The sequence below is a fragment of the Carassius carassius genome, chromosome 35, assembly GCF_963082965.1.
Source record: "Carassius carassius chromosome 35, fCarCar2.1, whole genome shotgun sequence".
Taxonomy (NCBI): domain Eukaryota; kingdom Metazoa; phylum Chordata; class Actinopteri; order Cypriniformes; family Cyprinidae; genus Carassius; species Carassius carassius.
Window position 1 is genome coordinate 4,874,489 of NC_081789.1, and position 19,489 is coordinate 4,893,977.

The 19,489-nt window shown below is 36.7% G+C and overlaps 1 long non-coding RNA gene across 1 annotated transcript in view; it reads left to right on the top strand.

The window, feature by feature from the left end:
- Nucleotides 1-19,489, top strand: part of LOC132115902 (uncharacterized) — a 411,617-nt gene that overhangs the window by 66,254 nt on the left and 325,874 nt on the right. The window lies entirely within an intron of this gene.

The window sequence follows — 19,489 nt, forward strand, 5'->3', positions numbered from 1 at the left end:
ACTGTACGATATCCGAACTAATTGCACTGTATTGCACTGTATGCACTGTACGTATTCACCGTATTTTATGTAAAATAATTTTCTATTTTTAACTGTTTTAAATTCATTTTAAATAAGTCATTTTTAAATAATTTCCTAAGTTTTAAAATTGCTTGTTTTTATTTGTTATTTTTCTTCATGATTATTTTACTTTATTTTATGTAAAGCACTTTGAATTACCATTGTGTACGAAATGTGCTATATAAATAAACTTGCCTTGCCTTTCCTTTCCTTTCCTTGCCTTGCCTTGTTTGAGGCTGCCAGTTTCACTGTCGTCGTGTATGCTTAAGGTTCAAAATTATTTATATTTAAAGCAAATGCACCTATAAATGTTGTCTTATAGGCTATTTACTGTTTAGTTTTAATCCAAATGATTAAAACTATGACCAACACAGTCTTAGAGCTAATGTACATAGGCTATTAATGTAACAGCAGTGTTTGCAGTTTACATGAGCCCTCAGGCTTTCTGACAAGCTTTGGCTATTTTTGTGCACTCACAGTCATTTCAGAGGAACAGTGAGCTGTTGTCAGCACAAAGTCAGAAGTCTAGACCACAGGCACTTAGCACACTTTCATTTGTTTAATACTCTTTGCACCCCCAGGCTGTTCCTCTGAATGTCTGACAAAATCCCCTGCTGTGTGATATGTCACATTCCCAGGATAATGTGTGACCCTTTCAATAACTTCACCACTTGGATTTTTGATTCCTATGGCACATATGTCACTCTTGGTGTTCTTCATGCCAAAAAAAGTCAGCGAACACAGCGTGAAAGCTTTTAGTATTCTGAGTACACAGTTTGAATCATAAGCACTAAGAGGTCACAAACAAAAACAAATAAATTACCTGTGGGGTTATTCCTGTGCTCACTTAAAAAAAATGAAAAATAAAAATAAATAAAAATAAATTATTATAAAGTGAGTCTGCTTCTTAGATTTTCCTCTAAGGCCACGGTTGCACTGCACGTTTTGATGCCCAATTCCGATTCGTTGACTAATTGGTGTCGACCTTACTTTTTTTTGCCATCATCACTTTTTCAGTGACGTTCAACACGCATTGACAAGGGAATCTCTCCAATCTCTCTGCTTCTATGACAGATGCAGATGCTTGTATCCGATTCATATCAGGTTAATTTTCACATATGAATGAGGCCTGAATCTGATCTGGGAACCTCAGAATCCATGCTTTTTTTCCTACTTACACGTTAATGGGTCCTATCCAATCTGTGCCACATGTGAGGAAAAAAATCACAATTGGGTCACTTGAACCATGTAATGTAAATGTGGCAAAAAGACAAAGGCCATAGAATTTGACATACCCTTTAGAGTTTCAGAAGAGATCTCAACATCTGTCATTTAAAACCAAGCTATCTATTATATACCTATGTTTAACTCTATTTTATATTCCATCAATTGCTCTTGTATGTTATATGAGTAGCAGCTGAGACAAAGTTATGATATATAAACATGACCATGGTCTGGATCCAAATCTCAGTAAAAAAAAAAAAAAAAATGTAAATAAAAAATCAAATATGAGATAAGACGGCAGTCTATTTTCAATGTATTAGGTGATAATAAGACCACCGATCTACCCAGTTTCTTCAGAATTAGTGGGAATTTGGATTAGCAACTTAGCCTCAGTACTAAGTGACAAAGTGTTTGAATGAATGCTGAAAAAAAAGTGTATTCTCTATTTCAGTGTATGAATGTACTGTAGTTATAAAAGAATGACACACAAGAGAAAATATGATTCAATTTAACAGACGTCTATCTTTGGATTTTCCTTACACATCCCTCGCGGTGCTAAATAAATTATTAACCCTGAGAAAAAGAAATACAGTCCTTATTAGTTTATACCACTGGCCTCATTGGAAAATATTTACCTTTGGTTCAATTGCTTGGTATGACGACAGCGACAGCGATTCATCAGCGACACCTCATCTCATTCAGTCATAACTGGCAATCCAAGTGGTGACAACTGGAATGAACTGGAATGAAGGCAGCATGTGGTGAGATACACCTGAAGTCAATATCACCTTGTCACCACTGCCATAAAATGCTGAGCACACCTCTCTTCCAAAAGCCCTCTCATTTTCTATGCTTGTTGTACAATGGTGTCTTTGAAAGTTTAGGAAAGGAGTAGGTAGGGAAACTAGGCAGCAAAGATTAAATCTAGAGTTTCATCCCAGAATGACTGCTCATCATAAAGTCACCATGATGATCAACTCAGAATGAGCCACTTAAAGAAGCTTGCATCCCTTGGGAAAGGCTTGAAAAAAAAATGATAAAGCACCTCTAAATGTCTTTTCTCTAGGGACCAGTGTCTTCACCATGTGCATGTGCACTAGTGTCCTTGCAGGTCCAAGGAGGGAGCAATTAACACTGTCTCTTGACTGTGTGTGACCATCACTGCAATAGCTTCAGGCTGCCTACACTGGATGCATTGAAGCGAATGTTTCAAATCTGTGTCAGAAATAATGCAATCATGTCGAGTATGTCAGAATGTTTCTGTTTAAATGGAAAGGTATACATTTACTGGGAGTAACTTGTCATGTCACACCGGTTACATCCAAAGTTAACAGAATGCAAGTAAGTGCATCTCATTAACTGGTTCACAAACTGCTAAGACTTGCTCCCCAGAAAAGGAAAATAAAATGCATTGCCAGGGTCACCATGTCCTTTTCTTCACAAGAAGCCCTGCACCTATGAACTTTGGACCAGGAGGGGAATGTGAATGACTGCCTGCTCTGCCCCGTCCCTTGCTGGGACCACTGTTTTCTCATACCGTCAGTGATGGTAAAGATGCATGATTTTCCTTTCCATTGGACACTATATACCATCTGAACATTTTATTTCCCTTATTAATGTGTTCTGTTAATTTTCCTTTACAATAAGCACCTCTTTCAGGCCTAATGCCACAGTTGCTGTGAATGTCACTGCATTGAATAAAATGCAATGGTAGCTGCTCACTGAAGGCATATTCTGCTTTGAAAACCAACAAAAATAAATGCATTGTACTAAAATACCCCCGTTGTACACTGTAGTACGCTTTTGCAACTTTTTTTCAAAATTGCTTTCATACAAATTAAAGAAACTATATGAATTCTTGCCCTGCTCTTTAACAGAATAAGATGTAGGTCATTTTGTTTGAGTTCAGAAAATATGTTTCACACCGAACATACAGACCTTATTCTGACGTTAAACGGACACAAGGAATGATTACATCCATCCGCTAATTCCTTCAAGTAAACACAATGAGTTCAGAGATGTTTTGATCACAAAGTAGGTGCATGTCACAGAAGCATTCAACCCCGTTGAAAAACCCACTCAATGTAATGGATCTGGAGATTAGAAGGATTTGTGATTCAGTTCCCCTTTGTCTTCTCAGATCTAAAAATATTCTGTTAAACATTTGCAGCTTCCGATGTTGAATAATTATTATTTTTCCATCAAAAAGACATTGGGAATACTTGCCCGACAATATTCCTAGTTAAAAAACATCCTTATTTGTCATGACTTTGAGAAGAACCCTTTCAAAAAGAAACTTTGGAATAAGCTTAGCTGAACAATAATCATCTCAAAGAGCAGGGAAGCATGGCAGAACAAACTGAAACCCAACATGATGGCACATGCTAAAACACTTTCCGAATTTGAGTACCTTCAAGCTTTCTTCAGACAACCACTCTGTGTTCCTCAAATCAGGAAGCTTGTGGCCTAGATGGTTCTGACTTCTTAAGATCCATCTACTTCAGAGGGAAGATTGACGCTTGTCTGTGCTTGCACATCCTGGTGCCTTTTAATTAATTTACAGCTTGCTCTCACATTTTAACTCTGGCTGCTAACTCTCTCTCACTCTGTATTTTCTCTTACAGTTGAAGGTGTGAGGAACTCGTTCATGATTGCTGAAAGGCTAACCACAATCCTCCACTGCAGGGGAATAGCTTCCTCCTACTTCTTATGACAGAACACAGCTTCACTTGCACTTCACACTTCATTACCCTCAGTAATACTTTGGCACAATGATATACGGTACTATTCAAATTCATAAGAGTAGCTCTTGGCAAAAATGTCTTCAAAACTTCTGAAGTATTGGGATTAAAGTTTACATCGATACTTACATTACTTTCTGTTGTACATCTCATGATTACTCGGTACATGCACTATAAATATGACTTGCTCATTTCATTTTGTCAAAGTGCCAAGTAATTTTTCCTCTTCATTTAACCTATCCATGTTAGTGCACGCATGTCCTGATTTTTGAGTTAGATGTGTTCTTAGGTAAATATATTTTGTTGACCCTGGAACAACCTTTTAATCCAAACATTTAGCCTTGACCATATCCGTACACCTAGGGCTGTGCAAAAAAAATCAGTAAAGCCGTTCCTGTGATTAGTAGACTGCCAGCACGTGTATTCAGATCAGTGTTGCCAAGTTCGCGGTTTTCCCACTGAATAGGGCAACTTAACACTGTTGCCGCAGGTTGTTTTTTCATGTCTGTGGGTTGAAGCGCCCCCAAAAAAGTGATATTTAGCACCTGGAATGCAAATTTTACTGGAGGAACCCTGACGAAAAATGTGTATTTTACCCGATGCGATTTTTATCGTTAAAAACCCCTTGAAATTAGATTGGGCTGGTTTTGAGTAGCAATTGGGCGGGTTTTGTTGTGAAAACCTGGAAACCCTGTTTCAGATGAAGCAGAATTTACTACACAGAGCCATAGTTCATTGACCATCTACACAAAATCGAGTTCATAATCAGCAATGAATTGCTTGCGATTTTGAACACAATTTTGTGTAGCTTGTCAGTAAATTGCGAAAAAAAAAAAAAAAGATAGATGAATGACACTGATGTACAAGCACCAAACACAGATTGTAACTCTAAACATCACAAAAACTATAAACTGGTTCTTCAAATCTGGTTAATCACAATGTTGTTCCAGGCTCAACAAAGATGTTAATCCAGGAACATGTTGCACTTGGTAAAATCAGGATCTGTGTTAGTGTACACACATTAGACCATTTCTGCAGTGCTCTTCATTCACTCTCCCTGCCTACTTTTTCTAGCCTTACTACGTCAGACTTTGTACTTGTGTCAATTTCAGTTTGCTTCTGTACTCAGTCTGAGATAGCAAACCATTTCCCAGTTTTCTTCCTGCTCCAAACCAGCCGGCCAATCAATGAACAGAGGGCGGGCTGAGAGTCCTGATGTAGACGCTATGTGCTGATTTTAAGATCAAAGTTTAGGTTAGGGAAATCGAAAACAATAGCGGACATGGAGAAACGGGATGCTATTCGCTCTGTTGTGGAGAATATTCCCAGCATTTGCCAACTGAAGCACAAACAAGAAGAGTGATTGTTTCACATCTTGAATGGAGGCAATGTTTTGGTCCTACTCCCGACAGGTTTTGGGAAAAGTTTAATCTATCAACTGTTACCAATCGTCAGCGAGAAACTGGGGAGGCAAAAGTCCGGCAAGGCGATAATTGTGATGGTGTCCCCCTTGGTTGCTCTCGTGCAGGATCAGGTTAAGGAGGCAGCGAAACTTGCTCGATGGTTTGGTTTTCGTAGCATACCTGTATTTACAGTGGAAGTTCGAGGCAGCTGAGCCAGCAAATAGCACACATCATAACCAAACGTTATGTGATTGGCTTAGGGGTACACCAATGATTTTAAACCTTAGACAAGTGCCTCGAGAAATTAAACGCTTGTCAGTTATGTCCTTCCAGACTCTGTCTATGAAGCAAAGTGAAGCAGCAGAGTTTGGTATTACCAGGCTATACTTTTTCTGCTGGTATTGAGAATCGAACCTGCAACCTTTGGGTTAAAAGTCTGACTCTCTAACCATTAGGCCACACCTGCTAAGATCAAAACTTCCCAAGATCAGATTTGAAAATGTTATATTTAATGCACTGCAGGCTGTTTCCTCTGTCACCTAGATTTGTCACATATAAAGTAAACATAATCATATTTGGACCACAATCTGCTGCAGTATGAATAGTGACTTGCACATAAATTAACTATTGCAACACATTAGGTCATACATCAAATTTGCCCCTGACAAGAGGGTTCCATAAATGTGATACATAGCATTTATATACCTTTAGACATTTAAGCTCATTTACAATGACCTGACACAGGACTCTTAATTACTTTTTTATATCAAAGCAGGGGAGAGGTGAAGCAATTGTTCTGATGACTGAACATTATCATCGCTGGTCTCCTAATCATTCAAGCAGATAGCGCTGAACACAGGTGGCACCTGTCAGTGGACCGAATTAGATTTGTTACTAAGGAAACTTAATATCACTCATTGTCCCTTTCTTTGTCTCTGTGGGTTTTAGCAGTTCAAGGCTTATCATTAGTTTTTAGCTTACTGTCAAATAAATTAAGAAATTAAAGCTTGATGTATCTCTATATTTTTGCATACTGAAACTGCAACTGAAAGACAGAAATTTGGTATAGAAGTAATACATTTACATAATAATTTATCATAATTTCAAGATATTTATTTTCTTTACGATCAGCTGGAGTTTGAAATCATTATATAATATTTTACTACCTGCATGACCTGCCTCATAAATATCCATGAATAAATATCTTGCTGCATTTAAATTATTGATGCTTTATCGGTTGAGATATGAGTTGGACATGGAGAACGTCACTGCTCAGATGTCATCAAGGCAGTGGAGGAGTGGGAACTAATTTATTTATTTATTCATTGCTTGCTGCAGATTCCCTCAAATAAATCAATTTGCCAAGGTTTAATGGTCAGAAAACTGGTGTGAGATGAAGTTCAACATTTGTTATGAAGTGTATCTAAGAAAGATCATTTTAAAGGAGTCAAATTGTGAGAAACTGAAATTTATATATATATATATATATATATATATATATAAAACATTCCTTGAAAACTTACTTTAATGCCCTCAAGTAAACTTTGTAAAGGATGAATCTTATTCAAGGCCATAACAACCTTGGCAAGAAAAAAAAAACTCTAAGTGCCATATTTACAGTACTTCAAATGCAAAGAAGATTGTATTTTATCACCAGACATTAACCATACAGTGTTTTTATTATATTTCAGCCTGAATCCCTGTTAAGCTTAAACACAGAAGCCTTCTCCCATTAAAAGTGTACTGTATGTTGCATTAGCATATCTCTAAAGTAGGCAAAGGTGGAGATGACGATCAAAGACCGTTGGTTCTCGCTTCTGTTTAGTATTGCCTGCTCATTATTGTAACACAGCCTCTGATTACAGCTATTTGTGTGCCTCCATCAGTCTGAGGAAAGCCAATTTGTCTTTTCAATCTTGTGATGAGCAAAGTTAAATCTAAAACAAAACTATAAACACGCGGCTGGCAGATGTCATGTTTTTAGCTGGACCATGTAATTGCCCCTTTACCCTTGTTAAGATACTTACGGTGCTGTTTAACTACCAACAATTCTGGAAAGGGCACATCATTTTATAAAGATCATCTTTCCTTCCAGTCTTGTTTTTAAAAGGATACTAGTTAATGAAGAAAAAAAGTAAAGCACTACTTTGCTTTACTTTTACACACATTAACTGTACAGCAGTACTATGGTAGTATTACTGAAACATGTACTGCTTTTATAAAATAGTCACAAAAAATGCATTACAGTATATTATAGTTACAAAGTAAATACAATATACTATTCAATTAGCTTATTAGTGTATTATTACCAAATGTACACAGTACATGTGTAGTTTTACAAGGATTTTGAATATAACTCAGTCAGCATTTAAAGTTAGATATATCAATATTACAATGACTCTTCCAATTGTATTGTAACTACTCATTTCATATAACATTTGTCTCATGGTCTTGCCTCAGACTGGCTAAGTGTAGTTTATTTAACTTTAAGGCGGCCTCATAATATCATCAGATCATTACTAACTGTTTCATGTCAGGTTTTAAAATTCCTGTCAAGTGCATTCCTCATTCATCAAACCCATATTATTTTCACAGACACAGTAGGTGGTCATCATATCAAATCGCCCAGCAACATGGAAACAAGACAGATATTGCAACCAAAGAGCTCCATGATTAAAAATTCATTAATTGCACCACCCATAGACACACTACCCACAAGTAGCCAGACAGAAGAGCAATGACTGGCGCGCTTCTTGCTAATGGATGACATGTGAGATGTTTGCAAATGAAAGTGTACGATCGCCCTTCGCCCTCCCAGCAAATATCATTGACCGATACAACATAACTGATTGTGGCGGAGCTCAACCGAGGGCACATTTGATAATGGCTTTCATGCTATCATTTGCGCGAGAGAAATTGTTTTCTCAACCCTGGATCGGTGTTATGCAGATGAGGCCATTATCTACCCATTTGAGCTTATGTCTACCTGCCTGTTTGATGGAGTTGTCTACGACTGGCTTAGCATAGATCCTCACCTGGAGACCTTCTCCGGCTCTGTGACTCCAGATAGAGGTCGTTTTTGTTTATGGCAGCAGAATAAATAGCTTGATGAGATGAGTTTGTTGATGGATGGTATAGACGGAGGCTGGATCGTCTTTGTGCCTAATGCATTGATTCTCTTCCCCAGACCAGATTAGGATGTCAGGCACCAAGGCCGGTTCCCCTTGTCTACCCTTAATGTAATCTACTATTGATCAGGTGATGTAGCAGTGCAAATATAACCTCTCTGTATTAATATAATTCTTTCCTCTGCTCAGCAAAAGCCCAAATGAAGGAGCATCCATGCGCATCAGGCAGGCAGGCAGGCAGTGGCTCTGTAAATAAGCAACTGTTGTCCGGATCGGATCCCGGTTGCAGTATTGACCCACGGGGATCACAGGCTTGTGGTCATGCTTCGAGTAATGATGTGATGAATTGATTCTCCTTGGAGTTTAAGAGTGTAACAACATGAATATAGTCCTCTAGTGGTCCCTGTGTGGATTATTGGTTAGAAGTGGAAAGAAAGTGAAAGTACATTTAGGAACCAATAAAAAGCATCGGAATGCACTACTTGGATTTCAGAATGCAGTTCTCCGGAATATATAGGAATTTTTATCATAATTTGGAAATGATAAATATGTCTTGCCTGCACTTGAAGGTGAAAAGTAAATATTTTAACTACCATATATCAGTTGAGCAAGTCTCCCAGTTGAGCAAATCTCAGTCTCTTAGTAAAACTCAATCTGTTACAACATATTCTTCATGATTTTGATGAAGTTGAATTTGCGCATTTTAGATAAAATTCTGATGAATTTTAAATTAGGTAAATCTCAGGGTTGTGATACATGTGTTATTTAGAAGTATCTGTTGATGTTTTCATTATTAAACACTTTGAATTTCAGTCATCGGAAGAATTGCATCACATATCAAGTGTTTTTTTTTTTCTTTGTTACTGTACTTATTGAAGTTTCTGTAATTTATCTGAGTATTTTGAGGGGAGGGGGGAATTTTTATGTCACTACATTCCAAAGCATTTTGCACATATTGCATGTTATAAAACATAGCCTACAATTCCTTGTTGTTTAAAAACTGTGTTCAGGCCACAAGATAAATATTAAGGGAGTACATTAAAACATTTAGCTATATATGCTACCATTATCAGCATATGAAGTAGATCTCCTCTCTGAGAGAATATGTGCCATTAATGCAGCGCCAGATGCCGAAAGTGACATCAATTTTTACCTTCACTTCTAGTGAATCGACTAAGATTAAGAGGTTCACCGCATAACTCTTGCGCAAAGTTTGCACGTTGTTTATGTGATGTCCATTAGCTCGCCTTCCTGCTTAAAAACAAATATTTACAATATTGCAATGTATCCAGCCCCCCAACCCATTTGAGTTCAGAGCTGGGTGCCACAGATTTACGCTACGCCACTGCACTCCATCCATTAGTGCCCACTCACTTTTGCCCAGGCCCACCCAAAAAAGTATGGCTACGCCACTGCATTACAACATGAAAACACACAGCCAATGAAAAACACAGGCTGTGTGCTACACAGCACAAGACATAACATCAATACATTCAGCCGACAAAAACATGAACTGCGTACAACAACACAAGATGACAAGAAAACAAGCAGCCGGGCATGAACCGCGTTCTACACAAAACACCACAACAAACCCAGACAGAAGAGCGCACAGCCCGAAACGAACTCGAGACCACACACTTCCACAACAACTCAGAACATGGAGCATGAATCTTCAAACCCTGACACGAAACCAAAACTCAAGACATGAGTGCCGGGATCCGACACTTCGCTCCAACAATAAACAAGGCAGGCAGACAACATTTAAAAAAGTCATAATGGGAGTATCAGGGCTCTGTCACAAAACCACAAGAAAATGAAACCAAAGTGACCGAACCCTGTCACATCTAGGTTCCTAGGTAAGTTTTGGTACTTCTGAATGAGTTGAGGCTGTGATTTTGCACATTTTAAGTAAAAGTACTTGATGAACATATACTATGTGTAGAAAGCATTCACTCAGTATCTTTATCTCATTAGCACTATACGTATATATATTTTAATAATATAATTTTAAACAATCATTAAATTAAAAAGATGTATTATTACTTCATTTATATTTTTACACCATTTATAATTTATAAAATTATTATCAATTTAGCTCTTAGGATTAAATGTTGGTTTATATTTTATTAATAATTATACATTACATTATCGTTCACACATTAAAGATCTATGTATTTGACCATTTTTGTTCTTACTATTATAACAGTAAAAACATTTTTAATTCTCTAAAAACAACTTTAAATAAATATCACAGGAGATATTTTTATGGTAATCAGGGGGAAATCATGGTAATGGTGACATGCAAATATTTGGAAAGTTCATGTTTATATTTCATATAATATTTATATGGTTATAAGCGTGTACATTACAAGAAGTTCATAAATTCTTAGAGTTTTACTAGTATTGAATTTAGAAGCTAGTGTAAATGTCACATACAGACATTTGATATGTTTCTAAACTAGCTTAAAATATACTTTATGTAGATTATTTTATGTAAGATAATAACAATAAAAAAAGAATAAAAAAGGAAGTAAAAAACAGTAATGGGACACTTTTGTACTTCATGAAAAGGCTATATTATGTAGCCCATTATTTTTTTAAGCCCCCTTTTTTATAATATGTTATCTACATTAGATTAGTTTTTAAAGAATCCTTCCTTCACCTTGAGCTGATGAAAACATCCCCACTCCAGTGGCAGTGATATGACTGAGCAATAGATAATTAACTGCATGTTTTTAGGCACTGTTCATTATTTATCTCCTCGTCCCCTCTGGTTCATATGCATGAAAGATAACAGACAGTGCAGAAATTCTATAAAGAGGGATAAGACAATGTTCCCAGCTCAATTTAGGGGTCAGAAGTACTTATTGTTGAGATCAGGCAATTTAGACCACCCTTGAGAAGTCAAAAGATTGGATATACATAACAGGAAATATATTTTGCACTCCGTGCTATAATTAACAAAGCATTTTTGATGTCTGCTAATGTTAATGTTAATCAGTTCCCTGGGGCAAGGTGTCGATCAAGATGATAAATGTATGAAATAAACATGTTTACTTTGATGATAGAGCAAAGCTTTCCAACATCGCTTGCTTCCCTTGCCCTGTCTTTCATTTGAACAGATACCCTGCTATGATCAAAAGTCTCAGATACCACAGCGTTCAGCTTCCCTCTCAAAACATAATTGAGGTGTTTTGGGAAAATTGCAAACCTTTTTGAATTTCTGGCATCAGTCTAGTTTACTGCAATAAGTTTTGGGGTCACTGCATAGTAAGCAGATAGTGGTAAGAGGTTAGCTGGAGGCAAAGTGATGAAAATGGTGCATTGATTTCCTTTTGCTGAAAAAATGTTAGTAGATGTAAATAGCTTGAAAGACTTACACTCAGACAAATCTGCCATTCAGCACACAGTAAGCACTAAAAGAAAGTATGAAAATAAGTTGAAACACCCTTTGATGCAAATCACTGCTGTTTGATGGATGGATCCATACTATAGATTGACGAATGGATGAATGGATGGATGTATAATGTAGTTGGATGGATTGATACTGTGGATGGATGGATCAATACTATAGATATATATAGACAGACGGATTGACGGATAGATGGATGCTGTACATGGATTGATGAATGGATGACCTGAAACTAGTTGGATATATAGATTTATGGATTGATTATTACGATGGTTGGATGGATGGATGGATCAGTACTGTGGATAGATGGATGCATAGATGGATATATAATGTAGATAGACAGATGGATGGAATGGGTGCTGTACATGGATGAATTGATTCAAACTGTGAATAGATGGATGGAAGGATGGATGGATGGATGGACAGACAGAAAGACAAACTAATGATGGATGGATGGATGGATGGATGGATGGATGGATGGATGAATTGATATTACAGATAAATAGTGAAGTGTATGGATGGATGGATGATGTACAGATTGATACAACAGATAAATAGAGCAGTGGATCGGGGGATGGATGGACAGATAGATGGATGGATGGATGGATAGATCATAACCTAGTTAGATAGCTCATTGATTAATGGTATCTTGATGGTATAAATCTGTAATTCAGGTCACTCAATTTGAACACAATCTCTAAACATCAATCATGCATTTATTAAAATCATAAATCATGTATTTATTTATTTGAATGTCTGAGTCATTTGGTTTACAAATATTATGCATTCATACCGTGCTTCATTCTGTGTATCTGTGTGGCTATTTGTTCATAATTGAAATCGGTCCAAATGAAATGTAATATAAATGTATTATAATTAATATTTCATTTAGTTTATAAGGATACTATACTGGACTTTGTATCAATTCATTATAGATTCATATATAGTTAGATTTTTTGCATGAAATAATTTTACTCCACTTCATGTTAACACAAGGTAAAATATCTAATTTAAACTTTGGGTAAAAATCTAGCATTATTTAGTTTTATTAAACAGCTATTTTCATGCTAATGACAGGAGTAATATTTTTATAATTAAGTACATTTACATCTACCTTTTTTTTGAATTTCAATTGAAGAAACAAGTTAAGTAGGTCATTTTCAGCTGTGAGTCCCAAATGGGGGGTGCTGGCTAACAGGTTAATGCAAGTGCAGTCAGTGCAGACCCAGCAGTTAGAACAGTCACCACCAAATTATGCCTACTAAGAGCAAGGGGAGGTGTTCACACAGGATGAGCTCCTGCATTCAAAGACAGCTAGACAAAATACAACAAAATGGAGCAGACTGCACTTCCTGACATTAGCATACTATGAACTCATTTAATTGCATATTATAGCATGTGTAACACAAACAGCACAACTATCACAACTGAGGCAACATAAAAAAGGAAAATAAACATGTTATTTGAAGTCATGGTGATAGCAATATCAGAATTACAAGATGTAAAATCCTACTAAATCCCTGTTTTTCAAGAAATTTCGAATATTTGCCATTTTATAATAATGCAGTATAGCTGTCTATGATGGATATTTCAACTAAAACTTTGTCACAGTCTAGGTTAGCATTAATAATTAATTAAAGATGGAATCAACTCATTATAGACTCCTCCCGGATGCCCCCGTTCAACAGTTTTACCACCCACAGAAGGTGACGGAAGAAATTACAGCTGTACAGCAGGAAGAGACTCAGCTGAATAAGAAATAGAGAACATATTAAGAAAAGTGTCTTCACAAAAGTCAGACAATATTCCCGTGAGGCCTCTTACTACAAATGTTCCTCAGGGTAACACCACAGTACAATACTGTCTATCTGTGGTAAGCACCTAAGTTCACAAAGTTTCATTTTAGCAGGGCACTGAGTCTGAAAGAATTAACCACACAACAGTTGATTCATCATACACTTTACAAGACATATTACAGATATTCACTAATATAATTATGACAAGTAGTTTATCATATAGGCTCCAGATGAAAATGATCACATGTTGATGGGTGATAATAGCTGTGTCAGTACTTTATCTAACAGAAAATGAGGTACACATCCAGTTTAATTATCAGTTTTATGGTCCCACGTTATTGCCATTGACAGACAGCTTCACTTATTATGTAAACAATCTGCTTTATAAGTCAAAAATATATATATATATATATAAGTCTATAATGCAGCTGTACACTGAATGATATTACTAAAATAATTTTCTTCTCCTGAAGGGCCTTCATTTTCTGAATGAAATTTACTCCATACTAGACTTGGCCAGTATTTGGTAATGCTATATATTGCGGTGATTAATATGCACAATATTGTTATCGTGGGCACTTCAATAACTTAACTTCTATAGTAAATGTAGCTATTGCTCATTGTTTAGCTGTGCATTTATTGAATGAGCACTATGCGATGTCCGAACTGATTACACTATATTTTATGTATTGCACTGTATTTTATGTAAATCATAATTGTAAAGTCTTAAATTCATTTATTTTTGTGTGGTTGTTTTTCTTCATGACTTTTTTTTTTTTTTACTTTCTTTTTGAATTACCATTGTGTACGAAATGTGCTATATAAATAAACTTGCCTTGCCTTGAATGTTAATGCATTAACTAAGGTTAACTAATGAGGTCTTATTGTAAAGTGATACCTATTTTTTTATAATTCTTTTGCACTTTAATGTGTAAAACATTTAACTTTTATATATTTTTCTGTATTGCTTTATTGTTTTAAATATTTAGTTATTTTTGTTAAAAGAAAAAAGTTATTTAACTTGTTATACTGTATTATGACCACTTTTTTAAAACAAAATTGCAATACCGTGATAATACCGTATGCCGTGATAAAAGCATTATCAATTAGCCGCAACAGGAAAATTTGATACCGGCATATCCTTACTCCATACAATCAATCGAAACAAATTATCATATTTTGTGTTCTGCAGAAAAAGAAAGTCATATGAGTTTGGAAGGGATTTAATTATTACTTTTTAAGCACAAATGTTTGAGAGTATAAACATAACTTGATTTCAGTTTAAATTAAAACCTTTTCTGCTAAACCAGGACTAAACTATACTGTATCAACAAATTATTTGAGGAAGATAAACGAATTTAATGTGAACATGTCTTTGTGTTCGGACGGATCAAAATCATTTTTAATGAAATACAACAAGGTCACTGGCTGTAACATTAGAGCTCTATTCTTAGTAAACAATCCTCTGGTAATGACATCTCTTGTAAGAGCTTGACAATATTTGAGTCATACAATAATGAACGTCAGGACATGAATGAGATTTAGAATGATGATAATAAAGTCTAAATACTGTATATACGCAAGCACGTCTACCCACAGAACAGAGACCATCTAGGATTTCTAATGGGCATTCTCATAGTCACATTTTATTATCCATGTCATTATTATGGTTATTTCACATTGGAAATATATCTTTTGAAAGTGCAATTCTGCTTCAAAATGTTCCTAATTGACCATATATAGCTTTTCCTGGAGTCAACGTGTCAAATTTAGGCATATTAAGCAAGCTTTTATCAAGGTTATTGCAGTCTTGGAATATTCATAATTTCTTTATTTTTGGTTGGTTTTGAATATCGGTTTCCTTTCAGTTATTTTATGAAGCACAAATATACCTTTTTGTTGAAGATGGTTTAAAAAATAATTTTGCTTTTAATCTAGCCAGAGAAACAAGCATGCAGCTATCCTTAAAATTCTGTCTTTGAACTTAGTTTTTGCAGTAGCTTTATAGCAGCAGCTGTTGAAGAATAATTAGCTGGTGAAGTGACTTGTTGACTGATTGTATAGTTAACAAAAGTGATCATGTGCATCATAATTTTTGAAGCGGATGTCATAATAAATATCATTAGATTTTAAAATGAGCGGTTAGTTCATATACACTCATTCCACCTTGCATTCACTGACATCGAACATCACTGAAGCAAGCTAAATATAGACCCATTTCTGCACTGTAATTTTAGATTTATTTCATATTGTTAATATAAAGTGGATGAGAGAGAGACACTTTTTATGTTAAGGTCAGTGATATAGTTCTTTAACTGACCGCTAGCACTGTGATTTGTGATCTCCAAAAAAAGCACCTCTTAAGTTTACTCTGATATGTTCATACTTTTTTTTACCAATTATCATCTATCACAGATGCCTAGCAGTCTACAAACTGCCTTTTATTTTCCCTGAACATGCTTTTCTTCAAACAATACTGTGCTAAATCTGTCCTCAGGAGCTGAGTGTGGTGCTTTTGTGAGAGCTGATACAAAATGCTCTGTGTTCACTGTGATAGACACACATAATGGAGGAGCTGGAGAATAAGTACGTACCATAGAAAGCCGAATATCAGGAGCATTGAAAGCTGTTTATTGAGAGTACGTGAAAGAGAGAGAAGCCAGAGGATACGCTAGACACAGGCGAACATCTTTACTTTGTTTCAAAGTTTGGCAGAGAGCACATTGAGATGTTGTGTCAGTGTGAATAAACAGTTGCTTTATAGGAAGGCAGATTATGAGCATAAGGAGCTGTCTAAATGAATGCCTGGTTTCCCTCAGGCTTGATGTACTAGGATAGTAATGCCATTTCAAGCAATATAGCTTCACGTAGATGATTAACTTCTTGGACAGATGAAAAACCATACAGATTGCTGATAACTTAGTGGCAGCAAATCTTTGTCTACTGCTTTAATAATATAAATTCTTTAAAGTGGACCCAGTTTCTTAAATGTGAAAAAATTTCAGCATTTCAAAGTTTAAAGTATTATGAAATAATTAGATTTTAGATGTCACCCATATCTCAGGGGAAGGTGAAATCCAGGGCAGCATGTTTCAAATTCCATGTCTCTAATACAGAATTTAGGCCAATAAAATAATCAGTACTCTCGCTTAAGTAGCATATATTAAATTATCTAGTTTAGTGTTTTGTCGTCTTCTCTTGCTTTCCAGCTGTGCTCAGCATGAAAAGACCTGCATGTTGTAGGCCACTGTGGAATATTGTTTAACAGATGCCATAGAGCAATCAACCAGACCCACTTTATATTAAGTGTTTTCAACTACTACTGAGTAGCAACATCTAATATTGTTGATACATGCATTTACATTTTACATGTTTGAAAAATGCATACATGTAATTATAGCTGTAATCAGGGTTTGAAAACTAAAAAAAAAAAAAAATTTAATCGGCTCACTCCGAGCGGAATCAATATTTTAACATTTCTGTTCTGTGTTCCTCTGATATTATCACCGTTCTAAAACCGGTTAATGTGGAAGAAATACCGGTTAATAATGTTATTTTTTTAAAACAATATTCTCTTCCTATAGTTTGCCTAATAATAATAATAATAATAATAATAATAATAATAATAATAATAGCTGCCCTTTGTCGCCGGTTCTGTTCATGATTTTTATGGACAGAATTTCTAGGCGCAGCCAGGGGCCGGAGGGGGTCAGGTTTGGTGACAACACGATTTCGTCTCTGCTCTTTGCGGATGATGTTGTCGTGTTGGCTTCATCAAGCCAGGACCTTCAGCATGCACTGGGACGGTTTGCAGCCGAGTGTGAAGCGGCTGGGATGAGAATCAGCACCTCCAAATCCGAGGCCATGGTCCTCAGTCGGAAAAGGGTGGCTTGCCCACTTCAGGTTGGTGGAGAGTTCCTGCCTCAAGTGGAGGAGTTTAAGTATCTTGGGGTCTTGTTCACGAGTGAGGGAAGGATGGAACGGGAGATTGACAGACGGATCGGTGCAGCTTCTGCAGTAATGCGGTCGATGTACCGGTCTGTCGTGGTGAAGAAAGAGCTGAGCCGCAAGGCGAAGCTCTCGATTTACCGGTCAATCTACGTTCCTACTCTCACCTATGGTCATGAGCTTTGGGTCATGACCGAAAGGACAAGATCCCGGATACAGGCGGCCGAAATGAGCTTTCTCCGCAGGGTGGCTGGGCGATCCCTTAGAGATAGGGTGAGAAGCTCAGTCACCCGGGAGGAGCTCAGAGTAGAGCCGCTGCTCCTCCACATCGAGAGGGGTCAGCTGAGGTGGCTCGGGCATCTGTTCCGGATGCCTCCTGGACGCCTTCCCGGGAAGGTGTTCCGGGCACGTCCCACTGGGAGGAGACCCCGGGGAAGACCTAGGACACGCTGGAGAGACTATGTCTCCCGGCTGGCCTGGGAATGCCTCGGTGTCCCCCCAGAAGAGCTGGAGGAAGTGTCTAGGGAGAGGGAAGTCTGGGGTTCTCTGCTTAGACTGCTGCCCCCGCGACCCGGCCCCGGATAAGCGGAAGAAGATGGATGGATGGATGGATAATAATAATAATAATAATATAATAACAATAATAATAAAGTAGGCTAAAGCGTTTTCTTTACTCACAAAGTTAGCCAATAACCCGCTGCGCTTAGTCACAGCTAATACAGCATAATCTTTTCTATATTTTGGCCAAATGTACGCTACAAAAAAAAAAAAAACTTGTATAAGACTGCGTTTTGAGAGAGAAAAAAAAAAAAAAACTAAAACTTAAGTCGCGGCTCACGTCGCATTTTATTAGCCCTATTAATTTCCGAAATAATGAAGGCTAAAATGCCTGTAGTCTAAAGCAAAATGTTTACAAACATTATAAAAACAGTTTAGTTAGTTTGATGAGTTATAATGAGTTCACAGCAGAGTGGACATTTCACTTGTTTGCTTTAGCGCAGCACTGATGAGGGTGCATCTGAAGTGACAAAAGGGGGCTATGAAATACCACAGAGTAAAGGTAAAAAAAAACAAATAATAATAATATTAATAAAATAAATAACCTTTTGTGGCCAAGTCACGTATTCGGACCGATATTACAACTGCTATTAGAATACATCGTTCACACAGATAGAGATTTGGTAACGAGGCAGGTCAGTGGAAGGTTTTTTTTTTTTTTTTTTTTTTTTTTTTTTAGTGCAAGGTCTAGAGACGTGTTTTAGAAGCTGAATATCTTTGAACTTGAGCTATAGCCCTGCACGGGCTTCACATTAAGGCCCGAGCCCGGCCCTGGCCCAAGATGCTTTTTAAAACAAGCAGCCAGTGGGTGACAGTAAGCTGATCATATACGTTTCATCAATTAAGCCTTCTCATATCATCACACCTTGACTAAAATAAAATGTATATATATACTAAAACAGTTCAGGCATATAACAACATTTAAACGTTAGACCCAGATAAATGTGCGCTATATCCAATAGTTTATGCAGAGATGCTTCAGGAGATGGAGACGCCAGTGTGGTCGCTTGCATTTTTTCCGTGGATACGTCGTCATTTTTGCTCATAAGGTATCAACAAAACATTGTGCTTTTATAAAATAAATATAACAAACAAGTTGCGCTTTTTGCCGTCTGGTCTTGAACAGGAGCGCTTCACAAAAATAAACTGACACTCAGCGAATACATGCCTTACAGACATGATAAACATATCTATAGAAAACTTAAAATCAGTACATAAT